At 33.4% G+C, this 22953-nt stretch overlaps 1 protein-coding gene across 1 annotated transcript in view; it reads right to left on the bottom strand.

Moving 5' to 3' along the window:
• LOC115878453 (cadherin-87A-like) overlaps positions 1-14405 on the bottom strand; it is a 546388-nt gene extending 531983 nt beyond the window's left edge. The window contains 1 exon segment of the mRNA XM_030894963.1: positions 14363-14405. The gene's annotated coding sequence lies outside the window, so the exon portion shown is untranslated.
• Positions 14406-22953: the final 8548 nt, after the last annotated feature.

The raw sequence follows: 22953 nt of genomic DNA, 5'->3' as shown, positions 1-22953 counted from the left end.
CTGAGTCCCCAGCCATATATGAGTAATTATTTTGAATACCAATTAAACAATAGCAACTGCTTCAACACACGCATAATAAGAGAGCAATTACTTCATGGGTCCATTGAGAGTGTTCATAACATTCTGGTATATTCTGGTATCTGCGATATTTACCTGTAATTTTAGTCCGAATTAAATCGTGGAGGATGTTTACTCCCTCTTGTATTGCCGCCACAACTTCCTTTCATGTTCCCGGTAAATTCATATATGAGGACAAACGTAAATTAATGCAGACCACGTGTGCTTAATTATGTTTAAGTCGGTATATTTTGGAGGCGCGTTTAATTGATTAAGGGTTGCTTGTATCTGAATATTCGCAAACAATGTGGCCACTTTGTAAGTTTGCTATGTTGCCAATTGAAGGAAAATTTTACTTTCATCGATTTTTCGATGACTATATCATAGAGATAATAAAATAAGTAAAAAAAAGGTAAAATATACAAATTCTAGAAAAATTCTAAAATATCTAAAATCCACTAAAATGAGTTAATTTAATTATATTTAGTTAACAAGAAAGTTGCTTTTTAACAAAACTTTATTATTAATTGTATTCCGGAAACTTTGGCAGCATATTCTGCAGATAAAAATAAAAGTACAAAAGTTCGCAAAAATGCATGTCCTAAAATACTTAGTTTCGGGGATACAGGGTATAGAAGTTTTATTTTTATTTCGATTTTTTTCAAATAATTTCTGAAATAACATCAATATTTGGACAAAAATTGGTGTCTGGCAGTTTTTTGACATGAGAAATTTGATTTTAATGTATTTTTAACTGGTTTGAAGAGTAATAACTTTTCATCTGTACTTGTATAAAGCTACTGAGTAAAAAATATACATTTACGATTTCTTACGTAAAAAAGGTCTCTTGGTAAAAATTGCTACGAGTAATGGTTCTCGAGATATTTGGAATCGAAATTATCAATACCTGTCGTCATTGATATAAATTAAATATATGTTAACTAAATAGTTATTGGACTGAAATTATAAATTTCAAGTTTTTTACTAAAAGTTCAACAGAAACTGTCTTATCATTTTTTCGAAAAAAAATTTAAAATTAATTTAAACAAACAAACAAACAAACAACGCTTTATTGTGCAAAAAGCCAAAACAGCTTCATCGACAAAGCACTCACAAACAACAAAATCACAAAAAAAATACAAACAACAAAAAATACTCAATACAAATAGTACAATTCAAAAAAATTTAAGTCTTTAAAATTACAAAAAGAATATACATGGACAATTTTAGAACAGTACGCAGTAAATAGATATAATTTTAAAGTTATAAAATATTAAATACTTGACCTTTGACCAGTGTGTGAGATGATCAAAATTTTAAAATTCAAAATTGTTCATAATTAAACATCAACAAAAAAGTCGTTTACCGCATATAGGGCTCTCTCCAGTAGGTATGATTTTAGAGCTTTACGAAATGAGGGAAAGAATGAAAGCGATTTGATATTCAAAGGCACATGATTGTACATTTTTTGGCATTATACAGTATTGAACCTTTAACTAGTTCTGAGCTCGGGGTTTGTAGATAAAGATCGTGCTCTGCATTCCTGAGTGGATAGTTATGAGATGGCCATTCGAGAATAGCAGATATGTGCTTGCGGATTAAGCAAACGGATTCAAAAATGAATAAAGAAGGAAGAGTCAGTATTTTCAAATTTTTAAAGAAATTCTGACAGTGAGTTCTACTGTTCAGTCCCAATAAATATCGAACTGCTCTGTTTTGAAGTCTGAAAACACGATCAAATTTTGTTGCGCAACAAGTACCCCAGAATGGAAGGGCATAACGAAGATGTGACTCAAAAAGGGCATAATAGGCTATTCTAGAGGTTGAGGAGTTAAGTTCCTTAGAAACTGATCTTAGCGCAAAACAGGCAGCGCTTAGTTTCTTTGATAGAGCTTCAATGTCCCATCTTAACGAGTTGTCTACAAGAAGTCCTAAGAATTTCACAGAGTCCACGACGTCAATAGTAGTGTTATTATGTACAAAAGGTTGTATGGTACTTTTATATGACAAAACTTTAGTTTTTGATAGGTTGAGGCATAGGAAATTAGAATCGCACCAAGACTTAATGATGCGTAAGTCACTGGATATAGTATCATATAGTGCCGCAACATCTGGGCCGCTCCAAGTGAAACTAGTATCGTCCGCAAAGAGGCAGATTTTACCGCTAATGTCTAGATTTGCAATGTCGTTGATAAACACCAGAAACAAAATAGGGCCAAGTACTGAACCCTGAGGGACACCACATTCTATAGGCTTATAAGAAGACATAGACGTATCAATCCTCACAAGCTGCCTTCTGTTGCCAAGATATGACTTAAGCCATTCGAGCGGCACTCCCATGAAACCATAGTATTGCAATTTGTTAATTAAGATATTATGATTTACACAATCGAAAGCCTTAGAGAAATCACAGAAAATTGTAGCTGTAGAGTGATGGTTATTCAGGCTAGAGTATACATTATTAAAAAGGTCGAACATAGCATCATTTGTGCAACTGTTATTTAGAAATCCAAATTGATGGGTAGTAAGTATTTTATATTTAAGGAGAAAAAGATAGAAACCTTTTTTTTAACCAATCTTTCAATGATCTTAGATAATGTGGGCAGGAGTGCAATTGGGCGATAGTTCGAAGCTTCATCTTTATCACCTCCTTTATACAGAGGAATAATTATTGCTGTCTTAAGGCAGTTTGGAAAAACTCCTTTTTGGAATGACTCGTTAATTAAAGTAGTAAGATGGTTTAATGTGCATTCAGGAAGTTCAGAGAACATTTTGAGAGTAAGCCTTTTAATACTATTAATTGTACTACGGAGCTCATCTAATGCTACGGGCGTGAGGAAGAAACTGTGTAAATTCTCATTTGCTTTAGGGAGATATGAAAGTGAATCATGGGAAGGAGTTATGGTGTTCACTAAATTTTTAGCCACATTAACAAAGTAAGTGTTTAAATCTTCAGGTGAATTAAAGAGTGTGCCAGACGAAGAAGTCTTATTCCTTAAGTCATTTACAATAGCCCTTACATACATAAGTCTCCTTAGCGACATTACCGGCTAGCCTCGCATTATAATAAATGTCCTTGGCAGCTTTCATAGTCTTACGATAAACCTTTCTATAAAGTTTCACGTAATTATGAAAGAAGACGCTGTTCGTGAATTTCTTAAGGTTAGATAATGAGCGCATGTTCTTTGCAGATATACGCAAGCCTGTAGTAGACCAGGGTATACCTTGTTTACTTTTGATAGGCCTAAGAGGAAACGCGCCTTGTACGAGCCTTGTACGCCAGATTAGACAAGGTATCCATAAATCTAGAAAATTCGGAATCGACGTCAGCCGAGAGCACAACCCACTCTGTTGTTAGACATAGCTGGTGAAAATTTAGAAAATTTTCATCCGAAAAAATACGGCCCATTTTGCGCGAGGTATTTTTGCATTTGGATTTTAGCAAAAATCTTGTCAATACTGCCTCATGATCAGAGAAACCCGAGTGAAGGACTCTACAGTCAACGAATTCCGGGTCAAAAGACGACACGACATAGTCTATAGTACTAGAGCCAGTTTTAGTTATTCTAGTTGGTGAGTCAACATGCATGAGTAAAAAAATAAAGTCCCCAAATTTACCATTTCGGTCAAATAACATCTACATATTCAACATATTTATTTTTTGTCAATAATGATATGTATTGACTATTTCCATTCTAAATATCTTGAGAACTTTGCTCATGAATAATGTCAGTCATATTTCTACATCTATGTTTTTAGTAAATTCTGTGTTTATTAGTTTGTGCATTAATGATGCCCCCTTACTGTTATTACTACTTGTGTTGTAAGTTGTACATCAATAAATAAATAAATAAATAATCCCATAATAACGCGTATAATAATCTTCATAATGGACTAGATTTTACCAATATATAATAAGTAAAATATGGTATAAAATAAATAAATCAATTAAGTACTAAAATATTAATTATAAAATTAAAAATATAGAGGTCCATACAGAGACAAATTTACCTGTAATTTACAATTAAATCTCCACAACTTCCTCTGACGTTCCAGGCAAATTCTTGTTTGAGGACACACGTAAGTAAATGCAGACGACACAGCTTAATTATATTTAAGTCGGGATATTTTGGAGGCACGTTTAACTGATTAAGGGGTTGCCTGCATCTAAATATTCGCAAACAATGTGACCTCTCTGTGAGTTTGCAATATTCTCAATTGAAGGAAAATCTTACCTAGAATTTCCGATAATCAAACCTTTAAGATAAAAAATACAGGTTCTAACTGGAGAGTGAGGTACAAGCTTAATAGCCGTAAAAACCTCATCGCAATTTTATTAGAATATTTTGAACGGGAAAGCGGTAGTAATGGCCCTTTATGTCCCATAGCTGCTGTTAAGAAGGTGAGTTTTGTTGATGTAGATAATAACTCTTTATATATTTATAATTAATTTATTTTTGTTTTGATTAAAAGAAAATATATCAAAGTGAGCAACTCTGTGCTGGTCAAGCTTAATCACGTGACTTAAAGTTTATTTGGTATGAACTGTTTGTAATAATTTCTAAAAAAATATTAAAATCAGTTATGTATTATTCGTTATTTGAAATATTATTAATAATTAATTACTTATTGATAATTCAATCTTTAAACCCAAAAGTTATTTATTCTATTTTGCAGTTTTTTTATATCCAGTAAATATTTTAAACTTGTTTGTGTTATTTCGAACACACAATTTAATTAGAATATATTCGAAAACACAATTTATAGGTATAAAGTAATATACGTTATTTTTCGGTTTGTTTTATTGTTTGGAAAATATGAAATGTTTATTTTTAACGGTTAAATTGACTCATGAAATATCAAATAACGTCGATTTATGTCATAGAAAATTGCATTGGATTTTCGAAAATAAAATACATAAATTTACTAACAAAAGCTTTATATTATCAGAAAAGTTAACAGAATGGACAGTATCTATCCAATTATTATGTTTATATCGTCCTACTGCTGCCAAAAGTCAAACTAACTAACATTTTTCCGAACAACCAAATTCAATCACTAACTATGTTTTGAATCGGAGAATCGATTGCAAAAGTCATTAACTACGATTTCTGGCTATTTATGTTTTATTTTAATACCGAATAGTTACTAACTCTAAAATCTTTATGCAATGCAATTCATCTTTAGACGCATTTTTCTCGGAAGTAATAAAAAGTAAGTTAGTGACTTTTGGCAGCAATGGGACGATTTTTTTTTTAGAATTTAGAATGAGTGGGAGGGGGGTTAATCACTTCGACCTTACAGATCCATTGTGTCCCCCTTTCTTGAATCATAACTCATCATACAGTCCCAGGGCTTTGACAAAAGCCAGTATCTGGGACGGTTTTATAGAGGGTAGTTCTCCATCTCCAATATCAGTCGTATCAAAATTCATGGCACGAATGGTTGTCGTCTCGGCGCACTCAGTGATGAGGTGTACTGGTGTTTCCCCATCTTCCCCACAGAATCTGCATTCGCCGTTTCTTCTTAGTTTCAATCTACTGAGGTGTTCATTGAGGAGACAGTGTCCTGTTAAAAACCCCGTGACAATCCGAAGATTGTTCTTACTCAGACCCAGGAAGATCTGTGATTTTTCTTCATCATAAGCCCTCAGAAACTTCTTCGAGTGTCTTAGACCATTGGAAAATTTCCATTCCAGGTTGCGGATGGAATCTTCCAAGTTCTTGAGTTCCGCCTTGAGTTGGTTACCACTTGGAAAGCAGAACGGTTCTGGTTCAGTTAGTGGAGTGTTCGCTGCTTTCCTAGCTAGATTATTTGCTTTTTCATTGCCTTCTATCCCTTGGTGAGCAGGCACCCAGTGTAGGAGGACTTTGTTTTCTTTGCCTAATTTATTCAGCTTCTCTATGCATTCTTTGACCAATTTCGAATTGATTGATACTGAGTTGATCGCCTTTAACGCTGCTTGACTATCAGATAAGATGGCTATTTCTTGTTTTCGATAGTTCCTATCTAAGATAAGTTGTACGCATCTCTCGATAGCGTAGATTTCTGCCTGTAGGATACTAGGATAAGTGCCCATTGGTTCGGAGTAATTAGCTCTCGGCCCAAACACTCCGATCCCTGTTCCCGTATTGGTTTTGGAAGCATCAGTATACCAAGTTATGGTATGGTCTTTTAACTGCTGGGCAAGCGTTTTGCTCTTCAAATCCTTCTTATTGCTCAATACTACATTGAGATGTTTCTCAAAGTTGTACGTTCTTGGCATATCGTCCACTGGGAGTTGCAGGAGTGGTATTTCCGTTTTGAGGGTATTCCAAGCCCCTGATCTGACAATTCTCCCAGTACTAATTCCGTTAGTGACCATTCTAATCATTGTCGCATTGGCATATCTACCAATGGCAATGTGCAGTGGTGTTAGATCTAGAATGACCTCCATTGCTGCTGTTGGACAGGTTCTCATGGCTCTTGTGATGCAAACACATGCTAGTCTCTGGACTTTGCATAGGTTTAGCCTTGCCGTCCGTTGCTCTAGTTTTGTGTACCAGGCAACTGCTCCATAAGTAATCATGGGTCTTACTATCATGGTATACATCCAGCGCAAAATGTTAGGGGAGCAGCCCCATCTATTTCCGGCCAGTCTTCTGCACATCATGAGAGCCTTTATGGCTTTGCTGGTAGTGTTCTTAATATGCCTGTTCCACAGGAGTTTACTGTCCAGGGTTATTCCCAGGTATTTAACTTCCTGTGTTGGCAGTATTTCCTTTCCATCTAGTTGGATTCTTTTCAAGTTTTCAGACTTCGCCTTCTGGTGAATGGCACTATCGCGGTTTTGTCTGAGTTGATACTCAGCCCGACAGTCCTACACCATCTCTCAGTGATACGGAGTCCTCTTTGGATAATATCACACAAGGTGCCTTCATGTTTCCCCCGAGCGATCATGACTATGTCATCTGCATACCCAATGCAGTGTATTCCCGCTAGAGTTAATTCATCTAGTAGTTCATCAACCACCAAGCTCCACAGCAAAGGGGAGGGTACTCCACCTTATGGAGTCCCTTGCGTTGTTTTAACAGCTACAGTTTTGGTGCCCATCTGAGCCTCTGCTGTTCGTGTTGACAGCATTTCCCAAAACCAGCGAATAATAGTTCTGTTCACCCCTCTTGTTTCTAGAGATCGCCTGACCACCTTATGTGGTATATTGTCAAACGCCCCCGCAATATCCAAGAAGGCACAAATTACTGTTTCTTTGCTATCCAGACTTGTCTGTATTAGCTCCGTTAATTGGTACAGAGCAGTTTCTTGGGACGATATTCAGTTTGAAATGATGAGTTAGTTACACGGTATTTGTTAAAATTAAACTAGATATTAGATAGATTCTATGCGAATTCTTTCATCTCGTTTAACATTTATAAATAATATGCAGGGTGGTCGGAACTGTATTCCGGAAACTTCGGCAGCATATTCTGCAGGTAAGAATAGGTAAAAAAATTCCTATAAATGTATGTCCTAAAATGCTTAGTTTGGGAGATACAGGGTGTAGAAATCATTTCATTTTTATTTCGATCTTTTCTAAATAATTTCTGAAGTAATATCAATATTTGGATGAAAATTGGTGTCAGGGACTTTTTTGACATGAGAAGTTTTATTTTAATATCGATATGATTCCTATTTGTAGAGGGAATCACCTACATTTGTTTTAATTAATACCTATTCAGCAGGTCTTGCTTTAATGATTTCCATTAAAGCTGGACCTGCTGAATAGCACGAACATCCCGAAAAAATAAAAATCTCAAGATAATAAAAACTTTTGAAGATGCCCCGAACTTAAGGGCGAAACGTCAGAAGATGTTTTAAAAAAAACTAAATTTATTATTTATTAACGAACCTAAGCCCAAGAAAATATGACTTCTGTATATAGTTAAGAAATGGTTCAAGAAAACTTACGCAAATATACTATACATATTATAAACGTGTGTTTAATCTAGATATTACTCTTCTGGAAGATATATCAACATAAAACGAGATGTATTTAACAAAAAATCATCGTGACAACATAATATATTTTAGAAACCTCTAGTTTTGCTTATTTCACTGAAATTTATGAAAAAAATGTCCTTTACCCCGGATATAGAAACCCACACGTCTTGGAAGTAGCTCGAGATAAAACAAAATTGAACGAAACAACAGGAGACAACCGAAAGTCGCTAAAAAAAATTCCCCCATACCCTTCTCCGCAATTTTACGAGTAGATTCGGGGCGTTTTTAAAAAATGAAAGGAGATCAAGACAAGCGGAGATAAGCTGAAACAATCCCGTAGTGCCCTTAATTTTACGCTTTGTAGTTATCCTGATATTATTTTGTTTAGATTTACTATTCTGTAGTTTAGAGGATGGGCTAATATTGCTTTTGTATTAATTTAAATAATATAACCACGCAAAACAAGTTGTTATTATTTGGATCCAGATAAATGGAGACGGAAAGTTCAGATTAGTTTGTTTAGGTTTAGTGCAGCACAGATCTATTACACCGACATCATAATAAATAAAAGAACCTAAATGCAAATTTCTGCTAACTGGAAACTTATCTTGTTCTAAATGGTTATTAAAAACACTTCTCGTGTTACATATTGAAATTAGATATTTGAGTTTATTACTTTGAATAAATGAAAAATAAAAACACAACAAAAAGTATATTTAGGGTTTACAATACTTATGGAAAGATTGTGAAACAAAAAAATATGACAAAGAATAACGAAGATAGTTATTGAAATATGGTTTATTACTTTCAATGATACTAAAGCGATCCATGGCTCATCTCTAGAACTAGAGTTGAGACAATAATGAATAATTTATTTAGATCTACTATTACTTCTCCAAATATTAACAAATACAGGGTAGCACCTCTCATACGACGCGGAGGCTCTAAGGAGAACGAAGCTTGTATTGAAATTAAATTTTGTGAGTTACTTTTCTAAAAATATAGAAATAGACACAAATAGACCCCCCAAAAAAAAGACGCATTAAAGTTTTGTTTTTTTGTAATGGAGCATACTATATATCAATTGGTTTTCAAATTTTAAGAAAAATATAAAGGTAAATTTCATTAGAGAAGTATATGACAAGAATGTAAGGTTTTGGACATATTTAACATATTCTAAAAATAAAGAACAATTTAAATTTCGATAAAGGCTACTTAAATTGGAATTTACCCGGTATAGCCTCACATGTAGTTAAAATAACTATTGTACTTTAAATCAAATTAAAACTTGACCCAAAGGGTTAAACAGGGTAAGACAAAATTAATATTCAACATACATCACCTTTAGAAGCAAGTTCCTCTTTTATTTTAGTCACCCAGTCTATTATTCCGAAATTCATATCTCTTTAAAATACTATCTATTAAGGTTGCATACCCCTTAAACTGAGATTTGCCTAGATATTTTCATTTATATGATTTCGTCCCATTGCTGCCAAAAGTCACTAACTTACTTTTTATCACTTTCGAGAAAAATGCGTCTAAAAATGAATTGCATTGCATAAAGATGTTATAGTTAGTAACTATTCGGTATTAAAATAAAACATAAATAGCCAGAAATCGTAGTTAATGGCTTTTGCAATCGATTCTCCGCTTCAAAACATAGTTAGTGATTGAATTTGACTGTTCGGAAAAATGTTAGTTAGTGACTTTTGGCAGCAATAGGACGATTTACTGTCAGTAGATCTTTATTATTTGATACATTCTAGGTGGCTGTGATATGTCTGATGTTACGTTAACATAGCTATCAGATTAGTTCAACTTTAACAACTAGTTATCATTCTGTGTCAGTTAAAAGAGAAAAATAATTCTCAGAAACATTCGCAGAGAATGGAAACTAAAAGAGGCAATTGATGTGTTCATATTAATTGGTGACTGCAGTATACATTCACCAATTAATAGAATAATTAAATGCATCTGATCTAATATGGACTTTTTTTATGAGGATATGTAAAAAAAATGTTTACAAAATTCCAGCAACTGTTGTAGACAACATAAGAAAAATGCTTGTGGCTGATTTTCGAACTAGAATTCTACATATATGTTATTTAACATGGAAAGATCTTTTGAAAAGAACATAATTTTATGCAGTAAACAAGAAAGGAATCATTTTGAGAATGCTATTTCATCTAGCTAACCTATAAGCTATGTAATAATTAAAATATGTTTTAAACGTATATCTTTTTATTATCGTTGAATATTTTATACTACACCTTCTAATTCTTTTTAAAGTAACAAAAAATATTTCACAGTCACCTAGATTTTATCGAATAATAAGTATCTACTGGCGCAAAATCATAAATATGAAAATATCTAGGAAAATATTTGTCTAAGGGGTAGACAATCTTATTAGTATTTTCAATGAATTCTCCACTGAATATCGGGAAATATACTGGGTGTTTCTTTTAAAATAAAGGAGTAACTTGGTTTTAAAAGTGGCCAATTTTCAATATGAATTTGGTCTTTTCGGGCCAAATTTCAATTTGTTTTAACATACAATAGTTATTTTTTATTTAGGTAGCTATTATAGAAATTAGAAATTTAATATTTATTCTTCATTTTCACAAAATATGTCAAAATCCTTACATTTTAGACATAATAGGTTTACTTAATCACTCACCTTTATTTGATTCCAAGAATCCGAAAATCAATTAAAAAAGGTATATGGGCGTTCCATTACAAATAACCCAACTTTGACCCGTAATTTTTTGAGGGGCACCCTGTAGAACTCTCTATATTTTTACATAATGCTTTTAATTAATCTACATATACTCCCAAAATTTCATTTCGATATATACTACCGTTCTCCTTGGAGCCTCCGTGTGCCTCCGTGTCGTATGAGAGGCGCCACCCTGTATTTAAGATTCACCCTGTATTACCTTCTTTCAATTACGAACATAACTCGAATTAATGTCTCTTCTGAAAGAAAACTTTCGGATGAGAGTTGCTTTCGGCCTTCTTTCATCCTGATGATGCTCGAAAATCATGAAAATTGGCATAAAAGAATAAAATTGACTCTGTGACATCAAACATTTGTTTTGGCGTCAGGCGAAATAAAAAGCCTTTGTTAGAGACGGATGCTGGCTTTTTACATTCAAATAAATAAACAATGTTATTTCGTATAGTCCGCCATTTCTTATTTCTTGTAAGTTATTGCTAGTCATAAAGGCATAACAAAAGAGCTCAGTGACTGGTTTCTTGGAAATAGAAGGCAATTTTTATATTTTTATTACATTTTATATAAGAATTTGAAGGGTTTGCATTTTATCTTAGTAACGTTTAACAACACCATGAATGATTTTTCAGTAAATTTGAAGTCTGTATCGAGAAGTCTTTTGAAATTATAGTGATATTGTGAAAATATTGTTCAATATTCTCATTTTTATTAGACATAATATTTAAGGTGTTATGTGTCGTACTGCTTTATGAATATAGAGAACTACTCATACAGTTTTTTTTTCAAAGTTAAGAAGCTAATTTAAAATATTTTTTTTAAATACTAACTACAGTTTCAAACTCGGTTTCTTTCCCAATTTAGGAGTCAGATTAAAAAAAAATAAAGCCTAATAAAAGTTTTATTACAGTTATAAATAAAATTAGTAGCAGTAGTTAATATAAACATATACAGGGTGGCCCATCGAAAACGTTCCGCAAGGCATAACGGCCAAGGTATATTTTTTTTCAAAAAATCCAAAAACACGTCAATATTGTTTGTGAGGGGGACAACTTTTGCCCCAAAAATGTTTGCAAAATCTTCAACCCTCTAAGCGGGAGTGTCATTCCCCAACTTTTTTCAAATGGGCAGGGGGGTCAAGTGGCGCCGCAATGAAAAGAGCTTTCTATTCTCTATATTTCCCCGCCTCCTTTTTGAAAATCGGTCGAGTCATTGAGAAAATATGAAGGATTGAAATTTGAAAAGTTTATTTAAACATTTATTAGAATAAATAATAAGGATAAATTCCTTCGACTAATTTGAGTTTTTTCTTATTATTTCTAGATGTTTACGCATTTTTTCACTTGCCACAAGGTTGAACGATCAGGTGCGGTAGTTGCTAGATAGCTGTTCTGTGACTTGTGCGTTGAAGTTCTTCTCGATATCGTTAAACTGACCCACAATAGAATTTCCAAAAATACCAGCCCACACGTTCAATTTCTGAGGGTTTTGTGTGTGCACCTCGTGAAAAACCTTGGGGTTCTCCTCAGCCGAGTACCGACAGTTGTGCTGATTAACTACACCGTTCAAAAAGAAAATACACTCATCTGAAATACACACATTAAATAGGAAATTATTATCATTCGCCACTCGTTCACTCATAGTTTCACAAATAAATATTTCCTTCCTCTATTTTTCACAAGATAAATGTTTCACAAGATAAATGTTTAAATAAACTTTTCAAATTTCAATCCTTCATATCTTCTCCATGACTCTACCGATTTTCAAAAACGAAGCCGAAAAGTATAGAGAATAGAAATCACTTTTCATTGCGGTACCACTTGACCCCCCTTCCCATTTGAAAGAAAATGGGGGATGACACCCCCGCTTAGAGGGTTGAAGATTTTGCAATAATTTTTGGGGCAAACGTTGTCCCCCTCATGAACAAAATTGACGTGTTTTTGAATTTTCTGAAATAAAAATTACCCTGGCCGTTATGCCTAGCGGAATGTTTAATATTTAATGATATTTTATTACAGTTATAAACAAAATTAGTAGCAGTAGTTAATATAAACATATATTATGAATAGTTAATAAAGAGACAAAATAAAAAATTATAAGATTCTGGATAATTAAGAACTATTAGGGTTGTTTTAACTCCTATAACTTTTTTATTTTTCAGATAAAAAAATGAGATTTAGTATGTTAGTAACTGTTCTTGATTTCATTTGCAGTAATATTTTCACTGGCATCTAAATATTAGCAAAATATTAATTAATAACTTTCATAAAGCTAAATAAATAAAAAAACTGTTCGTTTGTAAGAAATCTTAATATGTGTATAATGTGAGAAAATTGTGCACCTATACTCTGTTTTTTTTTTCTCAGGTACGATTTCGACAGAAGAAAAGCAGATAACGTCCCATACCAATCTATTTATTTTACTAAATAAAGTTTCTAATATTTTCTAAGTTAACTATGGATGGGTTTAAATATAAAGCCGTCATGCGTCGTCTCTTGTTGTTTTTAACCAGTTTTATTGGTTTATTTTAAAAATCACAGATCATATTTCAATTTTATTGGTTTGACGGAACGATGAACGACAAACGGACGCCGGCGGCCGATGCGTATGAACTCGCCTTTAGATTTTTGAGGCTTGTCAAAGTCTTGCCAAATTATAAGTTATAATTTTGAGTCAACTTATGTCAAATAGCTGCGTTTTGGAAGATGATGCATTTTAATTTGTTATTATATAACAAACAATTATTAATTATATATTATTACGTGTGTTTTGTGTCTTTTAAAGTCAAGTGGAGGAAAAATCGAGGGAAAATTAACTGTAGACCCAGAGCACAGTTTATAGTTAATACTCGCTGCCCAGGCAGAAAGTCTTATACACCAATAAAGTTGCCATCAATAAAGTTTGTATACCATCTTATCGTAGATAAGTTCATCTCGTATATGCTACAAGGATCATACTAAACATATACTACTGGAGTAGCTTTAAAATATCGACATCACAAGAAAGCTAAATAATGGATTTTAGTACTACAGAAAAATAATCTCAAAAGGTACTGGTTTAAAAAAATAAGATTAAGGTATAAAATTGGGTAAGTATTATTATTAATATAATAGTTTGTCTTATTTATGTTATTTTATTTATTCCTGTGGAATATTACAAATTTGAATTTGTACATAAGTTATATTGATAAATATAATAATACATGCTGGAAGTTTTTTGAAGCTTGAAAGTAAGAGATAGTTCTTTTTTATATTTTTTTTTTTTTGGTATGTGGTGTTTTGTTCTTGTTTGTTTTGTATTAACACATACCGTTTTTTAATAAAATAAGTCGATTACATTTTTTCAGTTTTATACAGTTTTTATTCAAAATATTTTGAAGTAATCACTTAGCAGTCAAATTTTAAATAGATTAATTTCCTGCTATGCGTTCCAGTTGTACCAACTAATTTCTTTGTAAAATAAAGTAAACTAGTTTGAAATTAAAATGACAGACACATCTATCAATGTCAAGGATCTTGTCGTTGGACAGACTATATATACATTTTAATTTTAAAAAATGGAATATAATTGCTCATTAAACATGCCGGAAAAACTTACATTGACGATGAAACAAAAAAATCCAACCACGCAACAAACTAACTTTCCAACCCCTAAAACCACCTTATAATCAATGTCATTTTAAGGAGAACGTTAACACTGTCAACCAATCTCTCAACAACAATTTTTCGTGAACTTCACGAAAGTATCTCTGATATAAATCGCGCGCCGATTGACGATCTTTCGCCCAGGTTTACCGCCGGCTTCGGCACACAGCTCCCCACAGCGAAGTCCGGCACAAACTGGCAAACTCCCGAATTGTGTGGAACTGGTGGTGTGTGCCGGTAACGGGAGTCGGGAGTTGGAAATTACCCACGGCGACGGTGCGAGATATGGGTCGCTGGAAATTACGCGATACGGAGGGACTCCGGCCGGTGGTCGGAAGTGTGCCCCGTTCACTTTGTAAGGTTATGATTAATGGGAATTTTGCAGAGAACATGAAGAAATCGTAATGATATATAGAGAAAAAATGTGACATTTTGAGTTATTTAAGATTCCTTCCTTAATATGTAGTCAGTGAGATCGACAGAAAAAACAATAATAAAAAATTCGCTAACGCCGCCGCTTGGGGGGCAAACGGCTCTATGTAGTATTTTAAAGGTATGGTTTCGCTAAGGCGGAATAGTAAAAAATTGGGCTAGTTTTATTGATAAGGCGAAACTTTTTATAGTTATCCTCTTCAAATCAGGTATATGTATACAGGGTGGAGCCTCTGGAACAATTTTAAATTTCAATAAAAGCGGATTAAATTGGAATTTACCCGGTATATAGCCTAATATATATAATTAAAGTAACTATTGTACTTTAAATCAAATTAAAACTTGACTCAAAAAGATTTACAAGATGAGACACAATTAGTATTGAAGATTGGTGTTTGATGTATTTCAATACATGTATGATTTGATGTATTTCATATTTTAATACAAACTGTCGTTCTCCTTGGAGCCTCTTTGTCGTATGAGAGATGTCACCCTGTACAAACGGGCATTTTTGTGTTTTAATAGTTTTGTTCCAACGCCGCAGAGAACCATACTCGGTACGGTAACGCCTATGCGCAATGGAGAAAATACGTTCCAACCACGAGAGAATCCTTTAGTGAACGATAGCTTTTGTGTTCCAACAAGAGCTTTTATCGTTAGTGAATCGATTGTGGGGCTGTAATTTCGATACTAGCCTGAAGCAAGAATCATAGGAACTGACCTGCGCATTAAGAGTGTGTCAGCAGATTATTAATATTTTCTGGCCTTCAATTTCCTTTAGCCATTTCTCTTTTTAATTTTGACAGTTTATTTATCTGTTGTTTTGACGACGTTTGATAAGGGAATCAAATCCCATCTTTAGGCTCAGATCACAAAAAAGTCACTGCATCAATTATACCAAATCAGAAACCAACAGGTCATCAAGTATAAAAAGATATTTCAACAAATAATGAACCTTAAATAAATCTAAGATCTAAAATTAAGAATTAAAAAGTTAAAGATGGATGTGAAACAGTTATAGATGGTATCATTGCTGGAGACAATTGATTTATTTAACATCTGGCACATAGAACTGCAGCAAATGCACATTATTTGTTGAAATATCTTTTCATCTTTGATGACCTGTTGGTTTCTGAGTTGATATAATTGATGGAGTGACTTTTTTGTCTTCTGAGCCTGAAGATGGAATTTGATTCCCGAAACATGTAGCCTCCCTTTTTTTAAATAGTAGAAATTTAAAATAAAAATTGTTATACAAGATTATGAGCTTGAGTTTCCTGTAACTCCCCCCCACCCCCCAGTAGAGGATTTTAACTAATAAATAAATCTCCCTCGCAATTTATTAATTGTCTTAAGGCCATTCTCACGTCTAACTTGGCAGGCAGTTTTTATTGGCATACAGGGTCTGGCGATAATGCGGCGTAGTTCCTATAATAAACAACTTAGAAATTCTGTATAGATGCACCATGCATACCCTGTGTACCAATTACAAATGTTTGTCAAGTACACGAGTCGTGAGAATGCGCCATTATTTTTCATATACTGTTCAAGCACATAAATACGCACATAGGACAATCGAGAAAAAACAGCATCCAGTTGGCTTTGAAATGACGATCCATGATATTCTCCATATAATTTTACATATAAAATGACAGCGATCTTCATTTCATAGTCATCGCTAACGCTGTTTTTTCGATCATATTTTACTTACTCAAAGTACTTACCTACTAATACAATATGATTGGAAAAAAACCACAGTCAGTGATGGCTATGAAATGAAGATCGCTATCATTTTATATGTAAAATTATATGGGAAATGTCATCGATGTTCATTTCAAAGCCAACTGGATGTCGTTTTTTTTTTCGATCATACATAAAACTCGTATAAAAATCTATCTAACCCTTAGATCTAACTAAGTGTAAGGCCACAGCTGCCAGGGTGAATTCTAAAATCGCTTCACAAACCGTTCCAACAGCATTCAATTTTGGTATGGTAACAGAACTGTCCAAAGTGTCCAAGTCGACACATGCGGACAAATTCGATCCCGGCAATACCAATTACCGTTCTAGAACGGTCCTAATTTCTGCGTGGGAACGAAGCTAATGAAATTTCTTCATGATCCGCTGAAAAATGCACCGTTTTTGCAGAGCGCCTACTATTTGACTAGTATATCTAGCATTTAGTACACATCGGCTGCGACTAGATCACAGCAGCGTTCAGTCGCCACTAAAATACGGTTCGAAACCACTAAATACACAAACAACATTGAAGCAATCGTTTGTAACTCGCCGCAGTCGCGAGTCGTAGCCGCCACACTAGCGACACCAGCGAAACAATATAAAACATAAAACTGGATTATATTTTTTTTACTAAAACACCCATAGTTAGAAGTCATCGAGGAAGTCATCTACAATTACAGAGCAGAACATGAGTTGCAAAAATTATGGTATATGAAGAGCCTCGGTCTGTTGGAAGTGCAACGTTCGGTTTGCAAGCTTATGATTAATGGAAATTTGGAAAAGGACATGAAAAAATAATATCAGTGACGAGAACCATGTCTGGCGGTGCTTAATGGATGTTTAAAATTGATTAGACCTCGTAGAGCTTTCAATGTTAAATATACAGTAAGCTCCAATCAACGATCATATATCACATACAGGGTGGCACCTCTCATACGACACGGATGCTCCAACAAGAACTGCAGTTTATATCGAATAGAAATTTTAGAAGAGTAGGATACGTAGGTTAATTGAAAAAATTATATAAAATTATGTAGAGATCTACAGAGTGTCCTCAAAAAAGTTGCATCAAAGGCATCAAAGTTGGATTTTTGAAGTGAAACTTCATTACGCGCGTTGGGAGTAAAAATTCGAGGCTGTGACACACACTTTTTGACACATTTTATGAAGATGAAGAATAAACTTTAAATTTCAATAACAGCTACCTAAATTTTAAATTACCCTGTTTAGCTTAATATTTTGTTAAAATAACCATTGTATGTTAAACTAAATTAAAAATTGACCCATAAAGTCAAGTAAAATAATTGATATTGAACATTGGTCAATTTTTAAAGGAAGTTATTGCGTTATTTTAAACGAAACACCCAGTATATTATTCCCCGACTTTCAATGGAGAATTGTATATACAGGGTGAGTTTCCTACGATGTTCTCTATGGGCATCTCGGAAACTGCTGGAAATAGAGAGTCGGTTAAATGGTGAAAGAATTGCAGTTTTGTGTATGGTGAAAGAATTGCAGAATTGCAGTATTTGTTTTATAAATATGCGCCTTTCAGATTTTTGAAAAAGTTCATGGCTTACTAGATATTTCGAAAAAAAACAAATTTCGGCTATTTTGAAAATTGTCCCTAACTCCATTATAAGCTGTTTTAGACAAAAAGTTTTCAGATAAAAGTTGTAGATAATCACATTCCTAATGACACAAATATATGTTTTTTTAAATGGAAACCATAGTTGGCCATGACTTCATAAAAAGCGCCATTTTTTAAGCTTTTCAGCGATATAAGCTATAATATGTTTTCTTCGAAAAATTACAGAGTTATAGCCAATTCTTATCATTTTTAAACAATTTCACTTAGTTAGCCATGGAAACAAGTTTAATCGTCTTTGCTCTCGAAAATGTGAAGCTGTCACATCCAAATTTTGTAAATTAAAATAAACAAAAATTGTAAATATGAATTTTTCAAATGAAGAAAAGCGTGTAGATACTCCCGCATCAATAGTGTGGTTCAACATGACTTTTATTACGACCCCCCTCCCTTATAATTAAAGAAATGTTAAAAATTATTTACATCATAATTATGCAAACTCAGGAATAGAAAGAGGTGGATCCATTGCATGGGCCTCCTCGATCACCTGACATATCCATTTTAGATTTTTTTTATGCGGTATGGTTAACAATAAGGTTTACAAAAGAATTTGTGAATTAAGAGAGGCACTCGAAGTGGCGGTACGAGAGAAGTTTAATTAAGTCCACCGGTCCTTCTATGAGAATAGTTAGTAATTCAGTTTTAAAAAGATGCAACTCTCTCACTCTCTCTCTCTCTCTCTCTCTCTCTCTCAAAACAATGGCGGATTTTCTAAAATAACTTAAAGTTATGCAGTGATATTATTTTTTAGTTTGTGTAATGTAAATTGTAAGAAACCGTTTAGTAATATATTCTAACTTTTTATAAGTTTTATAAATCATAATACCATGCAATCCAATTGAAATTAACAAAGACAGATCAGAATTGGCTATAACTAAATGTAACTTTTCTAACATGTCTTGAAAACCGTTCTCTAAAAAACGTAACATTCACCGGTTAACGTATCCTCGAAAATGTATGGTCAAGAAAAGTTGAACCAATAATCCTACACGCTTTTCTGCATTTGAAAGATTTTTACAATTTTTGCTTATTTTAATTTACAAAGTTTGGATGTGACAGCTTCACATTTCCGAGAGCAAAGACGATTAAACTTGTTTCCATGGCTAACTAAGTGAAATTGTTTAAAAATTATAAGAATTGGCTATAACTCAGTAATTTTTCGAAGAAAATATATTTTAGCTTATATCGCTGAAAAACTTAAAAAACGGCGCTTTTTATGAAGTCATGGCCAACTATGGTTTCCATTATAAAAAATATATGTTTGTGTCATATGTTAAAAATGGCAGGCTTTAGAAGAAAACGGAAGGCAGTCTCATTAGGAATGTGATTATCTACAAATTTTATCTGAAAACTTTTTGTCTAAAACAGCTTATAATGGAGTTAGGGACAATTTTTAAAATAGCCGAAATTTGTTTTTTTCGAAATATCTAGTAAGCCATGAACTTTTTCAAAAATCTGAAAGGCGCATATTTATGTCCCCATAAAACTGCACTTCTTTCCCCATTTAACCGACTCTCTATCTCCAGTAGTTTCCGAGATACCCATAGAGAACATCTTAGGAAACTCACCCTATATATCTTCAAAATATTCATAAGGTTGCCTACCCCTTAGACAAATATTTTTTTAGATATCTTAATTTTTATGAGTTTGCGTCAACAGACATTGTTTGATAAAATCTAGATGACTGATGTGATACACCTTTTGGTAATTTAACAAAAATTAAATGCTGTAAAGTAAACTATTCAACGCTAATAAAAATATACAGGTTTAAAAAATATTTCAATTATTACAAAATTAAAACTAAATATAAACGTATTACATAAATTAGCTAGATGAAATCAAATGCTCAAAATGCCTCCTTTCCTGTTCACTGCATAAAATGATACATTCAAAGTATATTTTCATGTTAAGATTCATATACAGGGTCCGGCAATAGTGCGTCAGGCATCTGTAGCTCCTAAAGTAAAAAACCTGGAAATTTTGTTTAAGTGCAAACCTAAAGTATGCATCAGGATGTATTTCAGGAAAATATTTTAACTTCTATTGGGTGGCTCAAAAAAGCGTGAGTGGAACGGGATGATTTTTTTTTAAATGGAACACCCTGTATATTATTTCATTTTTGGCTTCCTTTCAGATCACTTTACATAATCCTACGACATGAGTAAATATATTTAGATAATTTAGATTGACAGAGATATTAATAAATAAATAAAAATTATATATTTTTCAGCCTTTCTTAAAAAAATATTACTATATAAAGTATAATATTATATACTATATAAAGTATATTAGATATTTACTTTAGATGGTCTGTGCTTACTTTGCTATAAATATGGAAATCGTAAATCATACAGGATGTTCAAAATTCTACGCCAAACTTTCGAAAATATAAAATATTTTTTATTTGCTTTTTTAAATGGGACACCCGGTATATGATTTTTTCAGTAGATGAAGAATTAAAAAATGAACATTTTTTGCATTTAGAGTATTCCAAAATTTTTAACGCTTTCGCAAATATTCCCTGTTTTGTATTTCATATGGCATTTTCCACAGTAAATTTTTATCAAAACCAACCAATGATTTCTCTCGTATTTTACCATTGAAAGTGCCATACGAAATAATACTGCATGTATCCGGAAAACTATGAAAAATTTTATATCTATTTATAAGAAAATATTTTATAAGAAAAATTATTTAATATTTTTGAAAGTTTGTTGTTGAAAATTTTTTTCAAATGTGAAGAGGGGTCAAGGGGTACCGCAGTGAAAAGGGCTTTCTATTCTCTATACTTTCCTGCTTCGTTTTTGAAGATCGGTCGAGTCGTTGGGAAAATATAAAGGATTGAAATTTGAAAAGTTTTTTAAACATTTATCAGAGTAAATGATAAGGATAAATTCCTTCGAACAATTTGCTCTTTTTTCTTATTATTTCTAGATGTTTGCAATCGGGTTGCGCAGATATTCAATGAACGCCATCCTGACAAACACCTTTATGGCAAAATTGTTCGCCAGTTAGTAGCAAAATTTCGCGACACTGGTTCCGTTATGAATAAAAAGAGGCAGAGGGAAAATCCTGTAGTAAATGAAGCTATGAAGGTATTCGTATTGGGCCAACTTGCCATGGACAGTATTCTGAGTACAAGAAAATTAGCCAATGAGACCGGCGGGAATCGTACAAGTTTCCAAAGGATATTAAAAAAACACAAGTTCCACCCGTACAAAATTCAGTTGGTACAAGAACTCAACGAAGACGATTTTGATCGTCGCTTGCAATTTTGTGAAACTATGAGTGAACGAGTGGCGAATGATAATAATTTCCTATTTAATGTGTGTTTTTCGGATGAGTGTACTTTCTTTTTGAACGGTGTAGTTAATCGGCACAACCGTCGGTACTGGGCTGAGGACAACCCCAGGGTTTTTCACGAGGTGCACACACAAAACCCTCAGTGTGGGCTGGTATTTTTGGAAATTCTTTGTAGGCCAGTTTAACGATATTGAGAAGATCTTCAACGTACAAGTCACAGAACAGCTATCTAGCAACTACCGCACCTGATCGTTCAACTTTGGGGCAAGGGAAAAAATGCGTAAACATCTAGAAATAATAAGAAAAAAACAGCAAATTGGTCGAATTTATCCTTAATTGTCATTTACTCTGATAAATGCTTAAATAAACTTTTCAAATTTCAATCCTTCGTATTTTCTCAATGACTCGAACGATTTTCAAAAACGAAGCGGGGAAATATAGAGAATAGAAAGCTCTTTTCATTGCGGCGCCACTTGACCTCCCTTTCCATTTGAAAAAAGTTGGGGGAAGACCCCCGCTTAGAGGGTTGAATATTTTGCAATCATTTTTGGGGCAAAAGTTGTCCCCCTCACAAACAAAATTGACGTGTTTTTGGATTTTTTGAAAAAATAAATACCTTGGCCGTTATGCCTTGCGGAACGTTTTCGATGGGCCACCCTGTATAAATGTAAAAATTTTGTTTTTATCCAAATTGAATATTTTGTAGTGAAGCGAAAAAAGGCTTTATTTTTTCTTTTACAGCAGCCGCGGGCGTCTACTAGTAGAAATGAAAACTTTGAGCCAGATCGTATTCGGTTATATACGATTCGAAATTCTTATGCTTTTACCTTTGAAAAACGATATTCATATAAATCTTTCTATTTGCTTTGGCTTATGGAAGACGTCTGTTTCGATATGAGCATATACTGGGCAGTCATTTCTTTGGGTTTCGAAATGTATTAGACGGTTTCTTGTATTTTTTAGATTTTGTAATACTTTTGTTGTGAATACCATCCAAAATACACACTTTTATGCAAATGTCTAATAATGTTAACGCTAAAATTTATATAAGAAGAGAACAAATTTTGAACCTAACTTCGTCGGCCGGATACCTCTGGCAGCTGTCGCCATTAGACCAATATACTAACCTAACTTCGTATTTATAGTGGTTTAGACTTTGAATAAGAAGACTAAGGAAGGAGCATAATGCTATCCATGTATTCATGCATGGTGGGCGGAAAAAGCGCCATAAAAGCACTCTAGGGTGGGGATCCTTGACAGTTCTGTTTGACGATTCATTTGACACATTTGAATTTGATTTGAAATTTTGTAGATTTGTCAGTCTTTGGAGCTTATTTTATGTTATTTACTATTTATTCTACTACTGATAGTTGTATAAAGGTAGTAAATCTAGATGGAGGTAATGGCAGAACTTATATTAA

This window comes from Sitophilus oryzae, unplaced genomic scaffold (assembly GCF_002938485.1).
Source record: "Sitophilus oryzae breed Bouriz unplaced genomic scaffold, Soryzae_2.0 scaffold_1512_pilon_pilon, whole genome shotgun sequence".
In the NCBI taxonomy this organism is placed as follows: domain Eukaryota; kingdom Metazoa; phylum Arthropoda; class Insecta; order Coleoptera; family Curculionidae; genus Sitophilus; species Sitophilus oryzae.
Note: the sequence above shows the minus strand (reverse complement) of the source record. Positions and strands in the feature narration are given on the sequence as shown.